Raw genomic sequence first — 25,275 nt, forward strand, 5'->3', positions numbered from 1 at the left:
CCCTTTCTCTAGCTCTTGCCTCTTTTCCTGTGACTCTTCCCTTCAAATTCTTAATGCTCTGGCACATAATATTTTCTCCATGCATTCAATGTATTATATTTTCTTCCTTTTTCACAGGTCTTTCAAAGATAGTGTTTCTTCTGCCTGAAACCCTCTCCTTTCCATAGGTCTTAGACTTAAAATCTTATTTATCTTAAGTCTCATCTTTTTACCACTTAAACTCAGTTCGGTTCCCTCAATATTCATTTGTATTCAGCAGTGTATTTCTATTTTGGCAGGGCTCCTTATACTTCTGTATATTCTGAACATTTTCCTCACAGAGTTTTTAAATGTATGCAATCAGGAGCCATATCTATCTTGTTTATAACTGAATCTTAAGATTCCAGAAGAGGTCCTGTGGTTTAGAAATTACTCAATTAATTTCCGTCAATCAGTTAGACTCTATGTCTTCTAAAGTAGTATTTTCTCTATAGACACTGAATAAGGTCATCAATAGGCCACCTAAGGTCAAAAAGAAAAGAAGCAGTTAGCATACCCCCTGGTTTCCTATCCAGTTTCATTTCCTGTCTTCTTTACTAACTAGATCCAGGATTAGTACAGGGCAACGATATGTACCTGATTCATAATCCATCATTCCCTAGCCTTGCTTCTAGCTCTTAGTAGCAATTACCTTCTGGTTACTAAGATGACCCTTAGGGGGTTCCTGTTCCCAAATTAATTCTCCCAAGGAAAAAGTATTTTTTACATTGCCCTTTGTACTTCCCATTCTTCTGGGCTGAGTAAGAATGTAATGCCTGGAAGTAAGCTGCCATCTTACCAGAATGAAAGCTACATAGTAATTATGATAGAACAGGAAGATCAGATGAGCCTAGTTCATTGCTGAATATCCTCCAGTTATTGCACCAGCCCCGAGCCACTGTCTTTGAGACTTCTGTTATAAGAGGAGTATTTGTTTAAATACTCTCTGCAAGTTTATGTTATTTGCATCTGAACACATTCCTAACTCATCATTTTGAAGAGAGTATTGTGTATGTAAAAGGAAATAAACATTTTACAACTTTTCGATATTTGAACTCAGCTCTGCCTCTTTCAAATTGTTGAAAACTCCTTAGTTTCAGTGTAGTCATCTGTTAAATGAGAATAATGATATTATCTTGCAGGGTATTTCTGAGAATTAAAAGTCAACAACTGTAAAGGGTTTAGCTTATGATCTTATACAGTATTTACTCAAAAAACATGAAATGTCACTACCTTTTAATTAGAAAAAAGTGTATGCAGGCTTTTTAGCCAAACAGACCTTCTATCAATTATCTACTCTATGTCCTTTAGACTTTTGGACGCTTAGTTTCCTAATTATAAAATGAAGAGAATAATATCTACCTTGTAAAAATCTATGAGGTTTAGAGATAAAATATTTAAAGCAATAGACAAAGAACGACAATTACCATTCAGTAGAAATAGCTGTTCACAATACTATACTCATCTTAGACTATAGCAACCAAATCAAGATATTTGACTCTCCAGAGCACCTTTTCCATAGTGAATTCTAAAATTTAACAACAGTCTTTTTTCTCTACAACATTAATTCTCATATGGAAGTTAAGGAGGCCTCAAGGTCCTTTGAAAATTTCAAGAGCTCTATGGACCTTCTCGCCAAAAAAAAAAAAAAAAAAAAAAAAAAAAAGCAGACATATACAAAAAGTTTTATGTTCAATTTTAAGGGATTATGGATTCTCTTACGTTTCATGGGTCCCAAGATTGCATTATACTCCCTGATCAAGAGTTTGTGGAGTTCCAAGGGACCACCCTGATATGATAATTTGATATATAAAGTTGTCCTGTGGAATAAACTCCAACATATATGTCTTACATGCCTTTAATAAACTACCTCATTGCTTTATCTCCAAATCTACTCTATGACATAATAATTGCATAATTTAGAAAGGCACTCCTTTAGCAAATCTGCATTTTAGAAGTTTGTGTTGTACAGATTTATGCTTGGAAATGTTAAGTTTCATTTAAAATTTTATTAAAGGAAAGTGAAAAAGAACAGAAGACATCTAGACAATAGGGAAAACTAAAGTCAATAAGCTCCAATGCAACCATCCACAATGTGACCCAATCTTCCAGTCAGGAAAAGGACAAGTAAAACTCTGAACGATAGCTCCTCAAGAAATAATTACATTTCTGCCCAAATGCTGCTGAGATTACACATGGGACTGCCAGTAGTTGTAGTTTGTAAAGAATCTAGTGTTACTTTGTGGTCAGAGCACAGGGTGAGGCTCGAGAAATAGTATTTCAGATTCTCCAAGTCACAGGATTTCATTATGACCTTGATCAAGTTATAGAACCTTTCTTTCTTTCCTCCCCCACCCACAAAAAAAAGAGAAATTTTTTTAGTCTGCTCTATCCTGACCTAATGCTTAATAGACAATAAATATGTGACAAGTTTGATGATATAGGCTGAACATTCCTTAAGGTTCCCTTTTTTTAATTGAAGCATAGTTGATTTACAGTATTACATTAGTTTCAGGTATACAACATGATTCAATATTTTTATAGATTATGTTCCACTTAAAGTCATTAAAAATAATGGCTATATTTCCCTGTGCTCTACAATGTGTCCTTGTTGCTTATCTATTTTTTATATCTTAGATTTCAAATTCTGGTTGTATTGCATCAACTCACTATATAGTAAAGTGCTGGGCAAAAGGCAAGATTCTAATGAGTCATCTGGTTCCATTCAACAGGCCTAGCTTTCATAGATGGAGTCAGGTTTCAGCCTTGCACTCTCACAATGTCCCTGCGCTGTCTTTCCATCTTCTCTTTATCTTTGCCTTGTGGATAATATTTATCATAATTTATACTAACACCAGTACTAAGAAAAGAGAACTGCTTCTTTGTTTGCTGCAGTCCTGTGTGTCTCAGCTTTTCCAGTTTGTTTCAATGTGGGTATTTCCACATTTGCTAAATATGTGGGAGTCACTCAGCTTGTTTCTCTCAATGGCAATATCCGAATTTACTCAAGTAAAAGACAAATATCTCTGAGGAAAAGCAGACCTATCCTTTTGGGATTCAAACTTTCTAGGAAGAGGAGAAGTGTTCTTTCAATGATCTGAAAGTGAAGACAGAGATCTAGAAGGCAGAAAAAAGAAATTCCTCCTATGTGTACTAGTGAAGACATTAAAACAAACTTGATAGGACTCCATAAGAAAAAAAATATTTCAGAGAATAAAACTCTCCTAAGCTGAAGAAGTTCTGAATTTGAAAAATAAAAATTCATTTTATAAAATTCAACTCTCAATCGTACATGGGAGATTACAAAAAAAGTTTAAAAATGCAAAGAGTGATGTTACGTGAAAAAAGCAAAATGAGGAAAAGTGCATATGGAGTATCATTTGTCTAAGATGGTGGGAGATACTATATACACACGTACATACACACATATACATATATATAATACACATATGTACACCTGTGTTATTCATGCATGATTTTATTTTAATGGAAGAATAATAATCTTTTTACTAATTTTTATTGTAGAAGGAAGACTAATATCAACAGGGAGAGATACTAGCTTGTTCTGTTGATTTTAGTTTGATACCATTCAATATTATACATAATTATTTTAAAAATTACATAAAATTTTAAAATTCCTAAAAATAAAAAGGAAATTAAACAAATGAACCTAGTTGTCTAACCATTTGGTGGCCTAACCACACAGAGCTGAAAAATTCCAAATGACTTTGAAAATCGCACACTGAACTGTATATCCCTAGCAGGATATAAGCAAAGGACAAATATAACTGAGAAAACAATTCAGGCTTTTTTCCAGTGACCATATTTGTGGGATGGTGTTGTTATTGTTATTCTGGGATTTTTGTGTGTATATTTTGGGGTAAATCAAGTGAATAATTATACTGAGACATAAATTTCTGCATGAGAGAAAGGAGATAGATGAGCTTGTTAGTAAGATTGATGAAATTAAGGGAAAACCTTCTGGTCCTGAATTTAAATAGAAAGTGTCAGAATAAACTGAAGATAATCTTTTGAATTTCTTGATTTTTAGAAACCTTTAACAGCTTTGTTGAAATATAATTAATTTACAAAGAACTGCACATATTTGATGTGATGAGTTTTAACATATGCAGTGTCTGTGATCCCATCACCACAATCAAAGGGATACACGTATTCAGTATCTCCCAAAGTTTCCTTGTGTCTGTTTGTTTTGAGTTTTTTGTTTGTTTGTTTTGTTTTAAGAACGCTTAACATAATCTACCCTATCAGTATAAAGTTTCACTTATGCTTATAAATGAATAAGTTCTAGAGAGCTACTGTATAGCATAGTGCCTATAGTTTATATCGTACACTTTTAAATATTTGCTTTCTTTTAATGTCACAAACCCATTTCCTAGATCTGAATGCCAAAAAGGCCTAGAAGATATGACCAGTCTAGTAGCAATGACACACTAGAAACAAATTGCAATTTCTTCTTTTTTAATTGACATATAGTCAGTTACAATGTGTCATTTTCTAGTGTACTGCATAATGTCCCAGTTATTCATATATATACATATATTTGTTTTCATATTATTGTTCATTAAAGGTTATTACAAGATATTGAATATAGTTCCCTGTGCTATATATAAGAAAATTTTTAAATCTATTTTTATATATTATGGCTAACATTTGCAAATCTCAAAACTCCTAAATTTACCCCTTCCCACCCCCTTTGCCCCTGGTAATCGTAAGATTGTTTACTATCTCTGCAAGTCTGTTTTGTAGATGAGTTCACTAGTGTCCTCTATTATCTATTCTTTTTTTTTTTTTTTTTTTTTTTGGTTCCACATATGAGCAATATCATGGTATTTTTCTTTCTCTTTCTGGCTTACTTCATTTAGAAAGACATTCTCTAAGTCCATCCATGTTGCTGCAAATGGCATCATTTTATTCTTTTTTGTGGCTGAGTGGATTTGTCATAAATAGCTTTTATTATGTTGAGATATGTTCCCTCTATGCCCACTTTGGTAAGAGTTTTTATCATAAATGGGTGTTGAATTGTATCAAATGCTTTTTGTGCATCTATTGAGATGATCATGTGATTTTTGTCCTTTCTCTTGTTGATGTGGTGTACCACGTTGATTGATGTGTATATGTTAAATCATCCTTGTGTCCCTGGGATGAATCCAACTTGATCCTGGTGTATGATCTTTTTTATGTGCTGTTGAATTCTGTTTGCTATTATTTTGTTGAGGATTTTTGTATCTATTTTCATCAGTGATATTGGCCTGTAATTTTCCTTTTTTGGGTAATGTCTTTGTCTGTTTTTGGTATCAGGGTGATGGTGGCTTCATAGAATGAGTTTGGCAGTATTCCCCCCTTTTCAATCTTTTGGAAGAGTCTGAGAAAGATCAGTGTGAGTTCTTCGTATGTTTGGTAGAATTCCCCAGTGAAGCTATCTGATCTTGGACTTTTGTTTGTAGGAAGATTTTTTATTGCTGATTCTATTTCATTTCTAGTGATCAGTCTATTCAACTGGTCTGTTTCTTCTTAACTCAATCTTGGTGGAGTGTGCATTTCCAGAAACTTGTCCATTTCTTCTGGGTTGTCCAATTTGTTTTCACATAGTTGTTCATAGTACTCTCTTACAGTTTTTTGTGTTTCTGTAGTATTGGTGGTAATTTCTCCATTTTCCTTTCTTATTTTGTTTTGTTTGTTACTGTGTTCTCTCTCTTTTCTTTTTGGTGAGCCTGGCCAGAGGTTTGTCAATTTTGTTTACTCTTTCAAAAAAACAGCTCTTTGAGTAATTTTTTTCTTTTTTTTATCTCTGTTTTGTTTATTTCCTCCCTAATCTTTATTATTGCCTTCCTTCTGCTGACTTTAGGGTTTGTTTGCTCTTCTGTTTCTAATTCTTTTAGATGACAGGTTAGGTTGTTTTCTTGAGATTGTTCTTTTTTTGAGGAACACCTGTTATCACTATGAACTTCCCTCTTAAGACTGCTTTTGCAGTCACCATCCTTTTTTCCTGAAAATTCTCCTAACTTGGCTTCTGTGAGATCGGCGCTCTCTGTTCCTTCTCAATCCCCTTTACTGGTCTTCCTTCTCTTTCCACAGGGATAGTTTCATAGGTGTGCACCTGGGCAGTCACGCAGGGACCTCCAGCCCCCTTATATGGCCCCAGAATGGTTTGATGCTCTGTTGTCACCATCTTAAAATTCTTAACAATTTCTGAAGAAAGGGCCCTGCATTTTTGTTTTGCACTGAGCCTCGTAAATTAGGTGGCAGGTCCTCTTTATCCACTCTGAAATATAGTAGTGCCTCAAGGCTATCTTTTCTTCACCCTCCACATTCACTTTCTAAGTTATTTCATCTAGTTCCATGGTGTTGAATACCATCTTTATTCTTTATTCTGACCACCGCCACAAGTTTTTTTCCAGCACAAACTTCCCTGAGCTGCTCAGGTATTTCATCTATCTCCACCTAAATGACAAACACCCATTTCAAATTTTATATGTCTTAATAAAAGCACTTTATTTCCCCTTCTCTGCCGAATTTCCCTCTCCAAGTTCCCATATCTGTAAATGACACCACTATTGATCAAGTCACGGAAGCCCCAAAGCCAGATGTCCTCCTTTATGTCTCCCATTTCTCATCGCCACATACAATTCAGGGCCAAGTCCTGTCAGTTCTTTCTCTGACTTGTATCTTAAGTCTGTTTGCATCTCGTTACATGCACTGCATCCATCATCTGGTCTATGTCATGGTCATTTCTCCCTACACTACTATAATAGCTTTCTTTTTTGGATTCTTTTCTCCATTTTTGTTTCCTGACAATTTATTCTTCTCAGAAGAGCCAAGATCTTTCTTTTTATTTTCTTAAAGTTTGTTTTTTTTAAACATTTCAGAATTACAAAAAAAGCAAAAAGAATAGAATTTCCATATATCCATATCCAAGGCTTCCCAAATAATAACATTTTATCACATTTGCTTCATCAATCTCTCTCATATATGTAATAGTTAATATATGTTACAGTACATAGAAATATACATACATATAATTCTCTATTGTTAGTTTTTCCTAAATATCATTTCAGAGTAAGTCACATACACATTTACCTCCAAACACAGCAGTGTGTAGCTCCCTAAAACAAGAATATGCTGTCATTTAACAGTCAAGAAATTAACTTGGATACAGTCTAATCTAATTGACAATATCTAATCACATTTGGCCAATTGTTCCAGTAATATCTTTTATAGGAAAATATTTTTTTCTGGTTTAGGAACTACGCCAAGATCCATTTTGCATTCAATTATCACATTGCTTTTGTTTTCTTTGTGCATTCCTTTAATGCGAGCACTGTGCAGTTTTGTATGTCTTTTTTTTTTTTCTGAATACTTTGTCCTGCCAAAAAAGTAAGAAAGTACTCAAAGAATGAGTATATATGTCCAAGGACACAGATGCCAGCTTGAAGAGGTTACTATTGGTCAAATCTGGGACAATTAGAGCATCAAAATAACTCATTTTAATAATAGAGTATAACCCATTGAATAAATAAGAATCCATCAGCCCATACTGTTAAAAATAAACAAACCAATAAAGAAATAAATGGGAGAAAAGGAAAGCCCTTTCCCAAGTAGAATGTCAATCACTAGATATAGAAGGAAAAAAAGAACATCACAGCCTTATCGTGAGCTCCAGGGCAACTACCTGCAACTCTAAGGCCCCGCTAAGAGTGCAAGGTCAGCTCCAGAGTGCAAGGGCTGCTTCTCCCTTTATCATCTAATTTTTTTGCATGATTTACAGTATTCCACTTCAACTATTTACATAATGTTTAAAATCCAGTTGTAAATATCTACTTACGAATAAAAAGAAAAACACTCCAAAAGTTCCAAATGTGAAGTGATGAGAATCTGAACCAAGGAAGTGGCAAAGAGGATAAATCACATAGTTGGGATTCAAAATACATTTCTGGTGAATAATAATTGTAACGTGAAGTAAATGTTTGTGACCAATTAGATGCATGTAGAAAAGGGAAAAAACTGTGACTGAATTTAAGCTCTGTAGGTTGGGAGACTAGATGGATACAAATGACGTTTGCTGGAATAAGAAGTGTGAGAGAGATGAAGATTGCGGACAAGTAGGTTTATTTTAGAATATAAAGTTTGAAATCTCTTCAGGACGTCCAGGTGGAAATTCCCAAAAGGCATTGGGATCCTGAGCCCTGACACACAAGAACGGGTATGTGGACCAGGGTGTGCGTTGGTCTGAATGTACAACGAATCATAGGCATCCAAATATTTCTTCATAGAAACACAATGTATCCAAAAAGTTGAATTGTTTTGGAATCTTATTAACATGACAAGCAGAATTGTGTTAATACTCTCTCATTCGCATCTCGTGTTGGAAACTTGACCTGAACAACAAAAAAAGATATTATCTCCAGTCAGCCCATTATGTGCATTTACTCCTTGAATTGCATTGATGTTTAGGGACATGTTTGTCTTTACTATCTCTGTCTATGCCATTCTCAACTGACACATAATCTATTCTCCCACAAGAAATTACATTCTGCTTATTTTTCCTCTAAGGAAATGGTTCCAAATGGATGTTTAGTCCACCTAGTTGCCTGACATGCTTTTCACGGGAACTAGCACAGCCCACAAGCATGTGGGTTCTTAGCAGCTGCTGGTGGCTATCCTATGTTGCTGTTATTCAGGCCAGAAAAGCATCTTATCATTTGTTTCTTTGTATCACTGCCAAGAGGACCCAATGTTGTGGCTGAAAACAGCTGTCCCACTGTGTTTCTGACAAACTTGATCAAAAAGACACTTGCAAAAGATACCTGCTAGCCTCCTTTAGAGACAGACCTATTCCTTGCTTCTCTCTTCTCTGATTTGTAGTGGAACTTGAAAAGAAGTGGCTTACGTAGTTCTTATCTTCAACTATCCCTACCATGAAGCAATGTTAGAGAGAATAATTCAAACCAAAACAAAATGGAAGCTCTAGAAGGTTGTAGCATGTTAGAATCTGCAAATTCTTTTCTTTCATAAATGGAATCTGTAACTGACCATACAACAGAGAACCATAAACTCAGAAACACCAGGCCTGTTCAGTCTGTTGCCATCTTTTTATTTGGGAAATACAGTTTATTTCTAATTAATTTGAATTTGACTGTCTTTAGGTTAGATTTGAACTCTCCAGTGTGCCATAGTCTCCACCAATCCATGTCTTCTTTCATACTTGGCTGCATCACATATTTAACTCAAAAGTTCAAACAAAGCTCTAATGCTGGAACTACTTGTCTTAATTGATGTCATTTAAATAACTTTGACAGAAAAAGCCCTGTATGTAAGTTTACCTTTGCCCAGGCAAAAGTTAAATGCACAGAACTTAGCATAGTATCTAGCACAGTATAGTCATCCAATACATATTTTTTGAATGAATGTATTTAACAATTGAATGGCCTTCAGGTGTGGATGAACTGTGTGTGTGTGTGTGTGTGTGTGTGTGTGTGTGTGTGTGTGTGTGTGTGTGTGTTTGTGGCCAAATTTGCATAGACGATATCAGAGCCTGGTCTGCTGATGGTTAAGATGTTTCTAATATATTTGATGGTTACTGAACCTAGACATCCCTATCTTTGAAACTTACATTGTATCTTTTATATTGAAGAAACCTGTAAAGTGAAAAGAATAACATGTAATGTGTCCAAAGGTTACTTTTGTCTGTAAAATTGTAGTGTATATTATCTCACCGAATTCTAACAAAACCCCTGTTTAGTATACATTAATTACCCATTGTTATATTGGATGAAATTGAAATTTGGAAATATTGAGGGATTTTCTCAGCTTACACAGTCATGAAGTAGCCAAATCAGACTTCAAACTCAGACAGGTCATTTGTGTTATTTTTCCCCAAGGATGGGTGTACTCCTTTTGTTTTTCTGATTAGTAAGACAGTCGGGTCCAGGCTCTTTGATAAGAGGACACATACTAAGTGTCTGCTGAATTGTCGCGATAGACGTGAGGATGTGGGAAAGGCAGATCTATCCATCCATCCACCCTCCAACTCATCCTTCCACACATCCACCACCCAAACAAGTGAGGAGAATTCCTCTCCTAATTTCCACTTCTCTCAGCCTTCATGGTTTTTGACTTCTCTGTTTTCAGATTCTAAAGATATTTTTAAGCACTTGCCCCTGTATTAGACAAGTTTATGTACCAAATACCATAAGGAGGGTTGTGAGAGGGAGCGCAGAGGCATTTCTTTCAGACTCTGTCTTTTCTAGGACTATCTCTAGGCCTTTCATAGAATGGAGCTAATGTCAAAATAAAATAATGAAAAAGAACAGAAGTGTTTTAGCTACTTGGTTTTAAATAACTCTGAAGGTTTACAGAATAAGCTAGTGTTCCAATATTTACCTGAAAGCCTGAATCATCTACACGTGTAAATGTGAATTCAGTCCCACGATTGTCCCTATCATTAGAGTTTCCTTTTAGAATGCTAGTGTTGCCTATTAAGAAAATCCCTTTCACCAGGAGGAAAATGATAACTCAAAATATGTCTGTTCAAAAAAATATTTTGGGCCAACTGTACTATATTAATGCTTTCCTCCTGTTTACAATAATATAACAAATTGAACTCAATGTTTCCACACTGAAAGAACTGACTTGAATCCATCAGCCCTGTTCTAACCTTTTAGCTGTATAATTTCTCCTCACTTGGTCCCAGGTGGGTGCCTTCAGGTCTAATGAATGTTCTTTTAGACCATTCTGAAATGTAACTGGTTACCATATAGTTAGACTACTACCTCAAAAACCAGAGAGTAAAAATAATGAATGCTGGGAATTGGATTCTTGAAAAAGAACCTGAAAGTCCATGCTAGGTTATTTTAGATATACTTGCTGGTAACGGAGAGGAGGGCACAGAGGCCTATTGGGCACATAGCCTTCCAAAAATGAAGTTTATTAAACCACATTCATGACTATTAAAGTTAGGGTGACAGAGTTTATTGATGGGACCTCTTCAGAAATACTGTATGTGAAACTTTGCAGTTGTATTTAGCAAAATCTCATAGAATATTCTTGAAGATGAGATAGAGACTGAATCTGAAGGGGAGAAAAATCACACTTGGCACAGCAACTGTGATCAGAACTGAAGCTTTTCCCTCAGTCTCTTAACTCAGGTGCATCTGACCAAGGCCATGCTTACCCAGGATAATTTCCTACTAGGTCCCAGAGGCGCAGCCTTGCATCATTTAGTTACCATTGCTTTAAACACTTCACCAAATGTACAGACACAAAATCCAATAATTTAAAACCATATATATATAATTGTAGTAATATATATTAGACATAATTGTATTACTTAATATAATTATATATACACCATGTATATATGTATGTATGTATATAAAGCAGGCTGATCTGTCAAAATATCTGGTTTATTTTGCTTTTTCACCAGAACATACTCTCTGGGTCATATGTATATCAGCATGATTTTGCTTCTTTTCTGCTAGAGAAGGGTACTTTTGAGCCAAAACCTCCAGTACATAAAATGAACCCTGCTTTCCTTCTCCCCAGATCCTCACAAAAAGAGCCTTCTTTTAAACAGGGTAATCTATTTCATGGCATCAGATTTTTCATAGCACTGTGTGTCAATACTCTACAACCAGTGTTTTGTTTAATCTTCACAACAACCCAGTGACTTAGGTATTAGGTTCATTCAAAAATTTCAAAGTTTTGGCACAGAGAGATTTCAATAGTCTGTGTTAGATAACTCAAGAAATAAAGGGCAGAGTTTATTAACTGAACAATAAAAATAAATCATGTCCTTCTAACCATGAAGTTAGTAATGGTTACTAAGAAGTAACAACTAAGAAGGAACAACTTCTTAGAAGGAGAAGAAATTCAGACTGTGTAAGAAGCTGTCAGGGCCCTTGAAGATCCCCACAGGGAAATGCAAGGACAGCGGCTAAGACGTCAGCACAACAGGAAAATTCTTTACAGAGGCTTCTAGTTGAGTAACCAGATGTTAGGTGTGACTTTTCCTGTGGTCTTGTTTACCTGGCTAACCTCCAAACACCATAAGCAATAAGCACCTGACCATCTCTGCGGGACCTGCCAAGAGATTCTGACTCCAATTTTGTGATGTCTAGCCCGTTGCTCATCTCCAGGGTATCTCAAGGGGATGGGTGTGATGAAGCTGGTTTAAAGAGTGATGGAGATGATTTCTTTAGAGGAGAGCTGTGAAATTGTTGGCAGACTTCACTGCCACTGCCCTTCTTAAACCATGTGAGGATGATTTTAAAGGAGCTACTCCAAGACTTAGCCATAGGTCTCCAGAAAAATCAAAGCCTAAAGGTAGGAGGCTGGCCAGGGATACCCAGTCTGCAGTAAAATGGGCTTCCTTGAGAGTGGTCTACACTTCCCTAGCAATAAGACTGGTGTGGACCCAATGATAGGAGCTGGACTTAAATCTCCTGGAAACTCCCAGGGGGATGTGTTTATTGCAGCTAAAATGCAGGGCAGCCAGCCTGTGGAGGAATCACCTACATCAAGGGAACTTCTGGGGAGGACACCCCTCCCCCCCAGAGGAAGAGGAGGATACTTCCAAACACCTACAAAAGCACCAATCAATGAGAATGATCAGGTAGCTGACATCCTGGAGTGATGGATGAAACCGTACCCATCATACCCTCCCTCTCTTTTTCTCATCCATACTGCAGCCCTTCCCCTGCCCTTCCACCCTCTGATGTAGAAGGATGAATGAGAGAAGAAAGTAGCCAGGCAGTTTTGGGAAAAGGTGGAGAAGCAGCTAACCATGTCCTATCCTCCAACTGCAGGTCACTAGCCTGAGTTGAGCCCAACAAGTGGGTTGGTGTGGAGTATTAAACTGTTAAATTGAAGGAAGGTTTGAAATTTTAACATTAGGGTAGATTGGACAGCTTATTATCTTAAAAAAATAAGACTCCACACTTTAGAACAAGCACATAAGCTAGAACCCTATCTAAAATTTCAAACAGGAACAGGAGAAAAGCCAATAGAGTGGGTTTCCAGATGCAGTGATATGAATAAAGGAAACAGATAAAATGCACCCCTAAAAATGATTATTTTAGGAACTGGCTAGAATTGGAACAAGCCCTTAGTCAATCCTTTTTATACCAAGACCCCAGTTCTACTCTTGGTGACCTGACCAGTTTCCACATCCACTAGATTTGGTTCTTGACTCTGTCATGCTCCTTCCCTTGTATTCTATATTCCCTTGTACATTCCTGAGCTCCAGATTTGATTTTCTGGCTCACTGTCCTTGCACAGGCCCCCTGCTGCCTCTACTGCCTGATTCCACACATTTCAGGGTTAAAGGTGAGATCCAAAACTAAATCCATTTTTCTCAATATTGACCCATACCTGGGGGGGTGAGTTGAGTTCCTGGTCTCCATGCCTTTAAATTTCTTGTCCCAAAGAATTCATCATTTGGACTATTTCCAGCCGCGATCAGAGAAATGGCATTCAAGTAATAAGTATAAACTGGCCAAACCAGCACAATGACCCGGTCAACCTCCCATCAGTGAGGGATATGAATAATTCCTGATACATTTTCCCACTTGGTTTCCTTATTAATGTATTACTACATTTATACCGTGAGAAGAGTTCCCTGTGCACCTTCAGATAAGCAAGCGTTTACCACTTCTTTAGCCCCTGCAGTGGACTAATGCTTTCATATAGTCAGTCCTAATGCTCACAATCCCATCTTGTTCAAGTAGATATTATTTCACTCTGTCCAGACAAGGACACTGGCTCAGAGAAGTTTAATGACTGGCCCAAGAATGACAGGATTAGAACTCACTTCCATATTTTTCTGCCCAAGAGAGAACTAGATTTTGGCAAAATCATGACTTAGACATAATGTGTAACAGATGTTGGATCATAGTCAAGTTCCAAAAGCCATGTTTGGGGACTTATGAAGAATACTTTAAAATATTAACGGAGAAATGAGATGGATAAAGACAGACAGAGGGAGAGCGCTTGGTTTTGACTAAGATCCCAGCAGTAGAAACTGCCAGACACTATAAATTAAAGCCAGTGCTTGGACTTGTCCCTGGTTGTAGACAAATATCCACTGTGGAGCGCCACCAGAGGGATGGACCGCACTTAATGCCCGCGTTGTTCTTGCTGGCACCAGTTGGAACTTCAAAATTCATTCTCTAATGGAGCACAGCAGGGTACACCGTGAAAGACACCTACTCCAAATTCAAACTGAGTGCCTGTAAGTGATGGATGAAGGGAGCTTTGAAGGCAGATAAGCAGCGGAGCTTTGCTTGCTTCTCACTGGCTGCTTGCTGTTTTAGCCGTGTGATTGCACTCCACTTCGAGACCGGGCGGGGGAGAACCATACTGGTCATTGTGTGTCAACAGAGGATTTCATGGAATAGTCGAGACTTCTGCGTGTTACATGTAATGTTTCTCAGTGGTACCCACAGTGGGAGCTCACTAAAGAGTAGCATTTTCCGCTCCAGCTGCGATTATGGGAGAGTACAGGGTGTGCAGGAAAGGACATTCAGGAGTCCAGTGGTCCAGAGTATATCTTACTCTGAAATTAATTTGCTTCAAAAGTCCAAGTGATTAAATTCCAAGTAGTTACTTGCAATGATGGCAGAGCAGCATAACACAGTGGAGAAACCACTGGTTTAGAATTAGAAGGCATAGATTCAAGTTCCAGCTCTGACACTGGCCAGTTTCATTATTTCAATCAAGTTACCTATCCTTTCTGAGTAACAATTTCCCCACCTGCAAAATGGGAATAATACCACTTATTTAGAGGCATGTAAGTGGTAAATAAATATATGTGTGTGATCCACCAAATACAAAACCTAATACAAAGTAGGGGTGCAGTACACCTTAGTATTGGAAGCTTGCTAGAGGATGAAGTACATGATCCTGGGTGAGGAAAAGCAGGAAAAGAAAAGGAATGAGGTAAAGATGAGAAAATCTATGTTATAGAGTTGTCCAGAAGAAACGTTCATCAGACAAGTAGAACACATGCAAATTTTCCCTCCGCCTGCTCCCAACCTGAGACCTCCTTCTGTACCACAAAAAGGGGATGACAGGACAATTGAATTGGCATGGATCTCTTGATAGGTATTGGGATTTCCTGAACACTTGAAGTGCAGAAGATAATCCAAAATGCTTGAGTGTATTTCTGTCAAAACAAGAGCAAATAATTTCTTATTCATGCCTGACATCTTGGCAAACTGCAGAATCCAATGTGCTAATCTAAAGGATGAGCCTTTTGAATAATAGCTCCTATTCCCAAAACAGCTTAATACAGCTACATCCACAAGTAGCACCAGAGGTTGCATAAGCTCTTTCATTAGGTTAAATGTAATTAAATCTCATTCTTCTTCATTATAAATGATGTCCCTTGATGTTCTTTAAAACAAAAACGTACAAAGAGAATAAAATCCCATGTATCTAGTCTTGTAGTGAAGGCCCTCTAAACATTGTCTCTGCAGCCTCCAGCTCCCCTCCCATCATCCTCACTACGAGGGAGATGGTCAGCAATGGGAGATGACCTGTGGGACAATCCCTGCAGGGGATGGAAAAGAGGACCTCCAAAGGCCTTCTCCTTGCCTCTGATTCCCTGGTCCCCAGTATTTTTCCCTTTAATACATTCCTCTCACTTTCAGCATCTGCTGCATAATGTTCGGATGCTGAAATTTTAACATCCATTTTTCTGTCTGAAAGTTGCTGCATTTAGTTTAAATGTTGAATTTTTTTTCTATATGCGAGTTCTGGAGCTCTAGGCCATGAACATTTTCAAAATAAATCATTTCAGTAATAAACATGCATAATTCCCATTATAGGTAATGATCTGTGAGGTTCAGGGCTGCCAAGTGGAGCCCCAGATCAACCTCTGGAACTGTTTTGAAGGCCTAATATGTACAGTGGCATTACTGGTGCTGATCCCAGCCATATGAGGTCAGTGTTTCAGTTTTCCCTGACAGGAGCTTCACTGGCAGGACAAAGTGTACAAGGCTTGCCAAAGCTAACATATCAGGTAGCTAGGCCTCCAAACGGATGTGTTCCCATTTCCTGTTATTCTCCCTTTGTCTTTCATTGGCAGCTTCTATACATGAACTAAGCCAAATTGTGATGTTTACTTGGATGCGCTCAAAACCCTCTGTAGTCCTCAGCCATATACAGCTGAACTTGAGAATTGAATCTGACCCATAGTTTGAAGTGGTTGGAAACATTTAAGGCTCCTTATCCTGTGGCTGAATTATCAGTTTAATCTTTTCTAGTGTTATCAGGGAAGCTGAGAATTAAGAGGGAAAAAGGTACTGGAAATGAGCATTACCTGACATCTGCCTCTCCTTAACCACCTTAGCTTTTGCGAAGTCCTAGATTCATGATATCTAAGGTTTTAGTCAGTGCACCAGCTACGTGGCTACCTCACAATGTCCTGAGATGAATGCTAACAACACTGGTTTCCTGACTCTGCAACAAACCTGTAGAGTCAGACTTCCCAGGGGTGGGAGCCTGGAATCTGTATGTTTTTTAATCTTTAGATTAGCAACCAGGGTTAGGCTTCACTGAGAAGGTTCTCTTTGACCCAAAGCCTTCCTAAGATGTCTAAACTCAGCTCAGGTTATCACTGATCTGGATCTTTCCCGGGGCTCAGTTTCGATCTATAGTAGGGTTATAGTACCACAGTATATCTTTAAATCTTCCCAGTTTGTCCCAGGACTCATGTCAACTCATGGTGAAGGCACAGGCCTAAGTGAGAAATGGAAGAGCTCATCACAAGCGCCTGTTACCTACCAGGTTCTATCTGAGGGTTTTCCATGTTTAACACGGGGAAAACATCATTTGTGATTTACAATCCTCTTCCACCTTCTAAAGAAGATATACGCCAGTGGCTGGAGGGTCCCTGATATACAGAAAATAATGATGCATTTGGCAGGCGAGGTGGGGACAGATGTTTGAAGGGAATAGAAAAAAAATTAAATGGAACTGTATGAGAAGGTGTGAGAGGAAGTGAGGTGGAGCATCAGATCTAGGAAGGGGGAGACTGTAGCCTGGAGATCCAGGCCCTGGAGGACAAGGAGAGAGAGTGATCTGAGACTGAGAAGTGGTCTGCGTATAATTAGAGTACAAACTAAGCTGCTCTGACAAGAAGACTCAAAATATAGTGGCTTCAACGAGCTAGTTTATTTTGCTAGCATTTCACAGTTCGAGGGTGAATAATTGTAGTTTCTACAGCTGTTGAGTTGTCAGTATTCTTTAGGTCACAGGAAATGGGAAACGAGCAGAGTCCAAGATAAGCAGCTTGAACTCCAAAGAGATGACCAGGCAATTGCATTTATGGTATTTGTTTAGACCACACAGGCCTGACTTGGATACTGAGTCACAACTGGATGCAAAGGAGGCCGAAGTATGCAGTCTCCAGCTGGGCAGCCCTGTGCTCGGCTAAAACTTGGAGGCTTCTGTTGCTAAAAGGAAGAAGGAATGTATGGATATAATGTTACAATGAGCAGTCTACTCGCTCAGCAAGAGATAACTAGTAGCTGCAAGTTTCGGAGTGACATGCTATGCCCTGTGCCACATGGACGTCCACCTCCTCCTCCCTCCGCAGATATTTAGTACAGTCCACATTGGTCGCTGACGTTTTAGAGCTGTATCTTTCTAGTGAAGGTAAGGAATCAGGTTCTGCTTCACAGCTGGCACACTGACAAAAACAAAACTCCATCCCGGGACAGAGACAAATGAGTTGTACTTGTATCATCTTAAATTGTCCACACAACAGCGCCATCGAGGGGCTATCACCGCCTCTTTATTAGAAGAGAAAATGGAGGCTCTTCGTAAAAAAAAAAAACTAGTAGCCACTCATCTAGGAGGTGACAAAGTTGGGCTTCCAGCCTCTCAGTGCCTGACTCCAGAGCCCTTGCCCTGCGGCCCGGCGCTCACTGTGTCTGCTCCCCGCTGCCCCGCCCTTCCGACGAAAGGAGAGGCCCTGCTGGGCCCCAGGATGCAGGTTACTTCCCTCTGCCTCTGTGTATAGCTCTTCTCCCTTGTCGTTTTCCACGTGACCAAACCTCCTACAAAGCAAACCCCAAACTGCCTTAAGCAAATGTTTTTAGATGGAATAAACACCTATGACTCACTCTGGAAACTCAGCCTTTGGAAAGTTTTCCCCACCCAAGATTTGACAATTAACCTTTCAAATATTCTAATTTAGCAAAGTTCTAGGGAAAATTGGTCGAAAATTTGCCAGTATCCGCTCAGGGACATTCATATGTGATGAATAATGACACAGTTGTGTGTTAAAATTGCTTCCGTAGATAATTAAGAAACACATGTGTCATGTCATGGAGGTAAGACAGAGCTAAGGTTTCCATGACTATACTGCTCCCTTTAGCTAAAGAACTACTTTTAAAATAATGACTATTCTTCCTAGTGTGAATAACTTTATCTCCGGAGTAACATTCTACCCAAAAGGGCATAATGTTTCTCTTGACAATCACTGATTCTCCTGCCCATTTGAAATGAACCATTTATTAAGAAGCCTGACTCGTCTTTCCAGTGATACAAGAATCGGCTATGTACTGTTTCCTCTAGTGAATGGAGAAATGTGGGTGTTTTATCAAAAGCTGGACTCTAACAGGCATGGGCGAAGGCTGTGTAAGGATGTAGGATTATAGTCAGTTCCCTGATTCTCAGCACAGAACTCCGAAAAAGCAAACCTCCTCTAATAATGCCTTGCTAAAAACAGAAAACAATCTCACCAGGGTCAAGAATTAAGGTCACAGAAGAAATTATGAGTTACTCTGACAGCATACTTCCCTCTCAGCTCTGTTTGTGTTTATGTTTCTCCAAAGAGAGGTGATTTATTCAGGTGGCATCTGCATCAGCATCATCCTGCATGAGGTCTGTGACCACTAATCTCTTAAGAGGGTCCCTGAAAAAATATTTCTGTGGTAAAATTGAGAACATTGTGGCTTCCATTACACTGTTTGAGATACACAAGCTATATCAACATATGAAGTTCCTAAAAAAAAATCCCTTAATATTCCTCTTTGTTTAATGTGGTATTTCTAAAACTTGTTTGACCACAGAAACCTTAAGGGAAAAAATACTATTAATATCCTACCCTTCACTCCCTCAGTCTACCGTGTATTTTCCACTTAGTGATCAAAGGGAACTTTTTTAAAGCATAAATCAAATGACATCACACACACCCACCCGCCCCATCACCCCAGCTCAAACATCTCCAGTGCCTTCCCATCAACTCAGCATGGAAGTCAGAGTCTTGGCCGAGGTCCACAAAGCCCTACACAATCTGGTCTCTCACCTCTGTCAATATCTGCCTCACACACGCCTCCCTGGGCCGCACCGACCACCTTGCTGTCTCTGGGATACGTCAAGCACTGTCACTGCCCACTGCTATTCTTCCTGTACCATTCTTCCCCAGATAGCTCTATGCCTTTCCCACTCACTGCACGGATACCACTTTCTCAGAAGGTTTGTACCTTTCTGTATAAAAAACATCATTTTCTAAAACAATAAGCTCCTTCTTATAGCCCCTTACCTCATCTTATTTTTCTTTATGGTACTATTCACAACATGATAATATAGAATTATTTGCTTATTTGCTTATTTTTCATCTCCCTTACTAGAATGTAAACTCTGTGAGCAGACTTTTCAGTTTTGTTTGCTTCTTTATACCCAATAACTAGCCCTGATACATAGCACATGCTCAAAAATAAACATTGAATGAATGGATGGATGGATGGATATGTATCCCATATAATCAGCATCTCACGGAATGCATTCAGGAATTGGTTTTTGTAAGGCAAAACAACTGATAGATTTGATTAATTCAATCAATGAAATTCAAATAAGCAGGAAAAGAAAAACTCGTAAAATCATAATAATTCAGTTATTCAGTTAATAAAAACCAATCCAGAAAAAAATGTTTGTCTAAACATTTTTACTATGTGAAGAATCATTTCACAAGAAGAGCTCTAATCTTTTCTTGCTGAAATACATTAAAGAAGTTGTTTTCCTACTTTTTTATAGCTGAGAACTTTTCTGCTCACAAAATCTACCTCAAGTTCTATGAATTACAACCTGGCTTGATCTCCACTGGAGAATATTCAAAGATTCCATGACCTTCAAAAAGGAAGGATGCAAAGTACTCTCCTGGCAACCGAAATCTACTAAGTAGGTAAAATGTTGAATTTTGTTCTATTGCAATTCCAGAGGTCTTGCATCAAGAAATCAGTGGTGCAGTTTCACATTATTTGAATTATGATTCCAGTGATCTTATTGTGAACTCGAGTTCAACTATTACAACCCTTGAAATATCAGAGAAAAACAATTAAATAGAGATGTGTTTCCTTGAATATGCCACAAATTGAGATTGGAGTATTATTCATAACCATCATCAACATCCTTAAGACATTATTGCCCTCACTTCAAGTTGTCACTCATGATCACTGAAGAATTACCTGCTTAAAAGACAAAATAAAGAACCCAGCATTGACAGTTCCTATGAAATTCCACCTCCAGAAAGCTCTAATTTCTAGCTGCCACTAAAAAAGAAAAATGATTACCATACTCTGTTTCTTGCTTGGTAATAGTTTAGAAGTTGATTTTTCATAGACAAGCTCAGGAAAAATTTGATAAAAAGGGTCATTTTTCATAATTATGCAAACTGTACATAGTGAGCAGGAAAGAGGAAAACTCTTTTATTTGTGAGGATGTCATCAGCAGTAGAAGCCTAGGTGTCTTTGAGTGACTTGGACCGACTTGAATCCCAATCAGCCTAAAGACAGGAGAATAAAAGAGGTTACAAGGAAACAGAATAAAGCAGCAAGATGCGAATTTGGAAGTTTCAGCTGATACAGGAAAAGGCTGTAAATAACAATGGCTTACAATGGGCCAGGCTCTCTTCTAAGAGCTTTTCATATTTTAAAACTGAAAGACATGAGGCAGGAAGTTCTGTAAACCCCATTCTTTCAATGAGGAAACTGAGGCACAGACAGGCCAAGTAACTTGTTCAGTGTCTCACAGCTATTGTCATTGGTCTCAGATACCAATTTAAACCCAACCATTCTGGCTTAGAGGACAGGCCAAATACTGCATAAAATACTGAGGTAGCTCGAGAGACTGACCGTATGCAGAGATTTGTAGGAAATAGCCAGAGAAAGATGATTTTACAACACTAAAAACAAAATCTTATTTACGAAAGGGTGATGAAAGAGAATGCAAGAGAGTGCAGTTGAGAAAGAGGATTTTGTGAGGAAATTTCTTTGGGCAGATCCATCTTTGGAGCCCCAGCCCCTCTTCCTTCAAGTAAAAGGTGGGGTGGGGGGGTGGGGGTACTCCAACCCCCTTAAAACAAGTCTAGTAATTGATTCTAATAATTCAACAAGACCACTCAGAGAGTCTTTTTTATTAGGGACACAGGGGACTGAGATCTGACCTTTGTCTCTAGAAATCTGGAAGGCAGCAGAAATAGGCTTGAGGGCTGCTTTGATGGTGGGGCTAATGCAAGTTTCTGCAGCTAACTGAAAGTAACTATACTTTCTTAAGGTGGGCCAAAGAATGTGTAAATTTTTTTTTCCTGTGAAATACAATGGAGAGAGAATTGACCTGGAAAATATAGAAATCTGTGTCTGTTGTGTTCATGCTGTTTTCCTGGTACCTAGAGAAGTGCTTGTCCTCATGGCTAGAACAGATTGTTCAATGAATGTTTACTAATTTTATAAATTATTATCATTAGTATTTTATTAGAAAATATTTATTCAAAAATATTTTATAAATTGTCATTAATATTTACTAACTTAAGAAAATTTTAATATAAAATATTTATTAGTGAAACAATTAATAAAAAGGAACATCAATTAAATGAAACTGGGAGAACATAAGAGGGAGCTCTCATACCCTGTGATAATAGCAGAGTCCAACAGGAAGAAGAAAGACCTCTCTTCTTCCCTGGCAAGGACTCAGTCAATGAGAAGTCATGGACTTCTTATCCACTACAGCCATCCCAACATCCTTTTCTCCTCTATTAAAGCGTTTTCTTTCCCTTGTTCTGTGGGGCACTTGCTCTCCATGGTTGCAGACCCAGAACTGCAATTCTCTGCTGATCCCGGGTAAACCCATCTTTGCTGGAGAAGTATCTGGTATTCTATTTGTTTTAGGTCAACACTTGTTAATAAATATTTCTTAATTATTAATTAATTAACAATCACTGAGGAAGGAGTGGCCAGCCAAAGGAGAGTCATTGCTACATCACAGAAGATCCAGCTAGAGGTCCAGCAAAAGCCTTTCAACACACTCACTCAATTTCCTGTGAGAAGAAAAGGCAGCATTTTCATATCATTTACCCTGAAGATTCCTTGTAGGTGAAGACATTTGTGGGTGTCATGTGATCTTTTCCACTAGTTTCTCTCCCCCTCCACCCATCTTATCCTGGATGAGTTAGTCCACTTCCACCACTCCCCCTTGCAGTTAAGAGATCTGAGGAGGGAGGCAAGGATAAACTGGGAGGGGAGTGTGGGGTGGCACTTAATTTCAAATCAACATTCAGGTTTGTGTTACTTTTGGAGCCTTTGGGACTCCAGTTTTTGCATCAGGACCATCTTTGCACTTAAAGTGACTGCAGGATGGAAGCAGAAATTACAGGTCATGCTGGTGGTGTGCTGAGCCTCAGCAGAGCCTACTGGGCACATCTCTTCCTGACTCCAGCCTCCTTCATTCATGTCACACAGGTAGCTTGAAATTAGTCATGGTGGGAGAAATTACACCGTAAAAATGGTCAGGCACTACAAAGCAGCCACCCTACCTCTGACCCCAACCAAAAGCTAGACTTTAAACATTTAGCTGAATTCCCCCTTGCACCATAGGCTCATAGAGTTTCACAGACAAGTACCATTAAATTTCCAAGGTACTGATCAATCCCATCTTCTTCAAACTCTTTTAGAGAATAGAAAGACAAAATATTCTTAAATTCATTCCATGAAGACAGTGACCAGGAGTCAGACAAAGAAGGAAGAGCAAGCCCATTTCTCTCATGATCATAAATGTAAAATATCCTCAACAAAATATTAATGATTTCAATTCTATGATACATAAAATTGATAATACTCAATGAGTAACTCGGGCACACCACAAGAATACAAAGGTGATTTAGTCTTATAAAATCTGTAAATGTAATTGCCACATTAACAGATTAAAGAAGAAAAGCCATAGCCATCTTTTTCAAAGATCCAGAAGCAAGTAGATAAAATTGAACATAAATTCAGGATAAGCCCTCAGTAATCTACAATAATAATGGGTATATAAACAACAACAACGTCCTCCACAGTGAACATCACCTAAATTGGGGAAAATAGAAAATAGTTGAAGATACCCATTATCACCATTTCTACCAGCATTTTATTGGAGGACTTAGAGCCAGAAAATTAAGACAAGAAATAGAAACCAAGATAATAAGAATTGTAAGTAAAAAATAAATACTATTTGAAGACATTATCATTTACATAGCCCAAAAGAATCTATATATAATTTATTAGAGATAATGAAATAAGTTACCAAGGTGGATATTCATTTCTATAAACCAGGAATAATTTAGAAAGTTTAACTTTAAAACTCTTGAAAATAGCAACCAGAAAATCCAAGATACAGAGTTAAACCTAACAAAACATGTAAAAGCTTCTTGGGAAATGTATAGACATCATTGAAAGACATTAAAGAAGAACTAAATAGATAAATATGAGAGGAAGGACTGATTTTAAAAGTAATATGGAAGAATAAAGGATACAAAATATCTGAGGTACTGCCAAATATCCAGGCTCATTTTGAAGCTATGTCTTAGTGGAAGGATAGAAATATTGATCAAGGGAATATAGATTGAAAGACACAGCCATAATTTGTGGAACTTTGATATGTATATGAGAAAGGTAGCATGCCAGATCATTTGGCAAGAAGGGCTTTTCAACGAATAGAGTTAGAATAAGGTCCAATAAGGAAAAAGATGAAATTGCGTTCCTTCTTACACCATACCCAAATGTCAACTGCACATACTTCAATGCTTTGGAAATCAGTTCAGTCATATCTTGTAAAGCAGAACATAGTCTATGACCCAGCAGTTCTCCTCCTAGCTGTGAGCCTCAGAGAAACTCCAGCACATATACACCAGCAACCCTGCACAAAGATGTTCATAGCAGCCCTGTTGTATAACAGTAAAAACCTAGAAACAACAAAATTAAATGGAGGATGGGTAAATTGTGTTATCGTAGTATGCTTATATAATAAAATTAAAAAGTCAAAACAAATGAACTACACCTGGACACAAATTTACAGTTGAATCTTAGCAATGTAATTTTAAGTGAAAAAATCAGTCATAGAAGATTGTATACACCCTGATGTTTTCTTTTTATGAATTTTAAAATGACTAAAAATTTTTGGTGAATAGGTATGATAGAAATGTACTACAAAGAAAGTAAGAGAATGTCAAGCACCACATTTGAGATAATAGTTGTCTTAGACAAGAAAGAGAAAGAGTATAAGATGAGGAAGACATGTGTATATAGTATTAGCTATTGTCAGTCTTTTAGTCTTGTATTGCTGGTGATGGTTTCGTAAGTGCTCACCCTAGACAGATGGTTAAAAAATGACTTTGAGTGGAGTGGTAATGAGAGTGGGTCATAGATCAGTGATCAAAATTAATCCAGTTCTATGATTCTGAGACCCAATTAAAATAAGAACCCCATTAAATAGGTTACAAGAAGAGGCTGCTGAGGCACAGAAAGGTCTAGCAACTTTATGTAAATGGTAAAGCCAGGATTTTTAATCCAGATGGTCTGACCTAAAAGCCTATGATCTTACCCTCCAAAAAGAGTGGGATTATGTCCTGCTTATATAGGTGTTAGCATCATGTGGAGTGTACAGATATGAAAGAGAAATTTAAAGAAATAAAGTAAAAGCATATGAGTAGTAGCAGCAGGAGCAGACAGTATCTTTCAGTTGACTTAGAAAGTCCTTGTACCGTAACTACTAGACTCTAGGTAAACACAGAGGGCAACAAAGAACATGTACAACTTACAAGAACCAGGGAGGCTAAAGGTATGAGCTGCACAAACTTTGGAATGAACACAGAGACACAGAAGATACTGGGAACCAGGAACAGAACTGAGACAGATTCAACAACCACCCTTGACAACAGAGAGGTTAACAGCCCTTAGAAAGAATTGGTGGTTAATATAT

General features: G+C 37.9%; 2 protein-coding genes across 5 annotated transcripts in view; both read left to right on the forward strand.

Annotated features, from left to right (window-relative positions):
• EMC2 (ER membrane protein complex subunit 2) overlaps nucleotides 1–25,275 on the forward strand; it is a 479,224-nt gene that overhangs the window by 435,805 nt on the left and 18,144 nt on the right. The window contains exon 16 of one of the 2 annotated variants that reach the window (XR_012502164.1): nucleotides 20,080–20,227. The gene's annotated coding sequence lies outside the window, so the exon portion shown is untranslated. The remainder of the gene's footprint in view (nucleotides 1–20,079; nucleotides 20,228–25,275) is intronic. The other variant, XR_012502163.1, reaches the window with a different exon arrangement.
• TRHR (thyrotropin releasing hormone receptor) overlaps nucleotides 1–25,275 on the forward strand; it is a 152,284-nt gene that overhangs the window by 52,366 nt on the left and 74,643 nt on the right. The window contains exon 1 of one of the 3 annotated variants that reach the window (XM_074352659.1): nucleotides 20,141–20,223. The exons of 1 other annotated variant lie outside the window; for it this stretch is intronic. The gene's annotated coding sequence lies outside the window, so the exon portion shown is untranslated. Of the gene's footprint in view, nucleotides 1–20,140; nucleotides 20,228–25,275 lie in introns of those variants that run through there. One more of the 3 variants, XM_074352660.1, reaches the window with a different exon arrangement.

This window comes from Camelus bactrianus, chromosome 25, assembly GCF_048773025.1.
Source record: "Camelus bactrianus isolate YW-2024 breed Bactrian camel chromosome 25, ASM4877302v1, whole genome shotgun sequence".
In the NCBI taxonomy this organism is placed as follows: Eukaryota; Metazoa; Chordata; class Mammalia; order Artiodactyla; family Camelidae; genus Camelus; species Camelus bactrianus.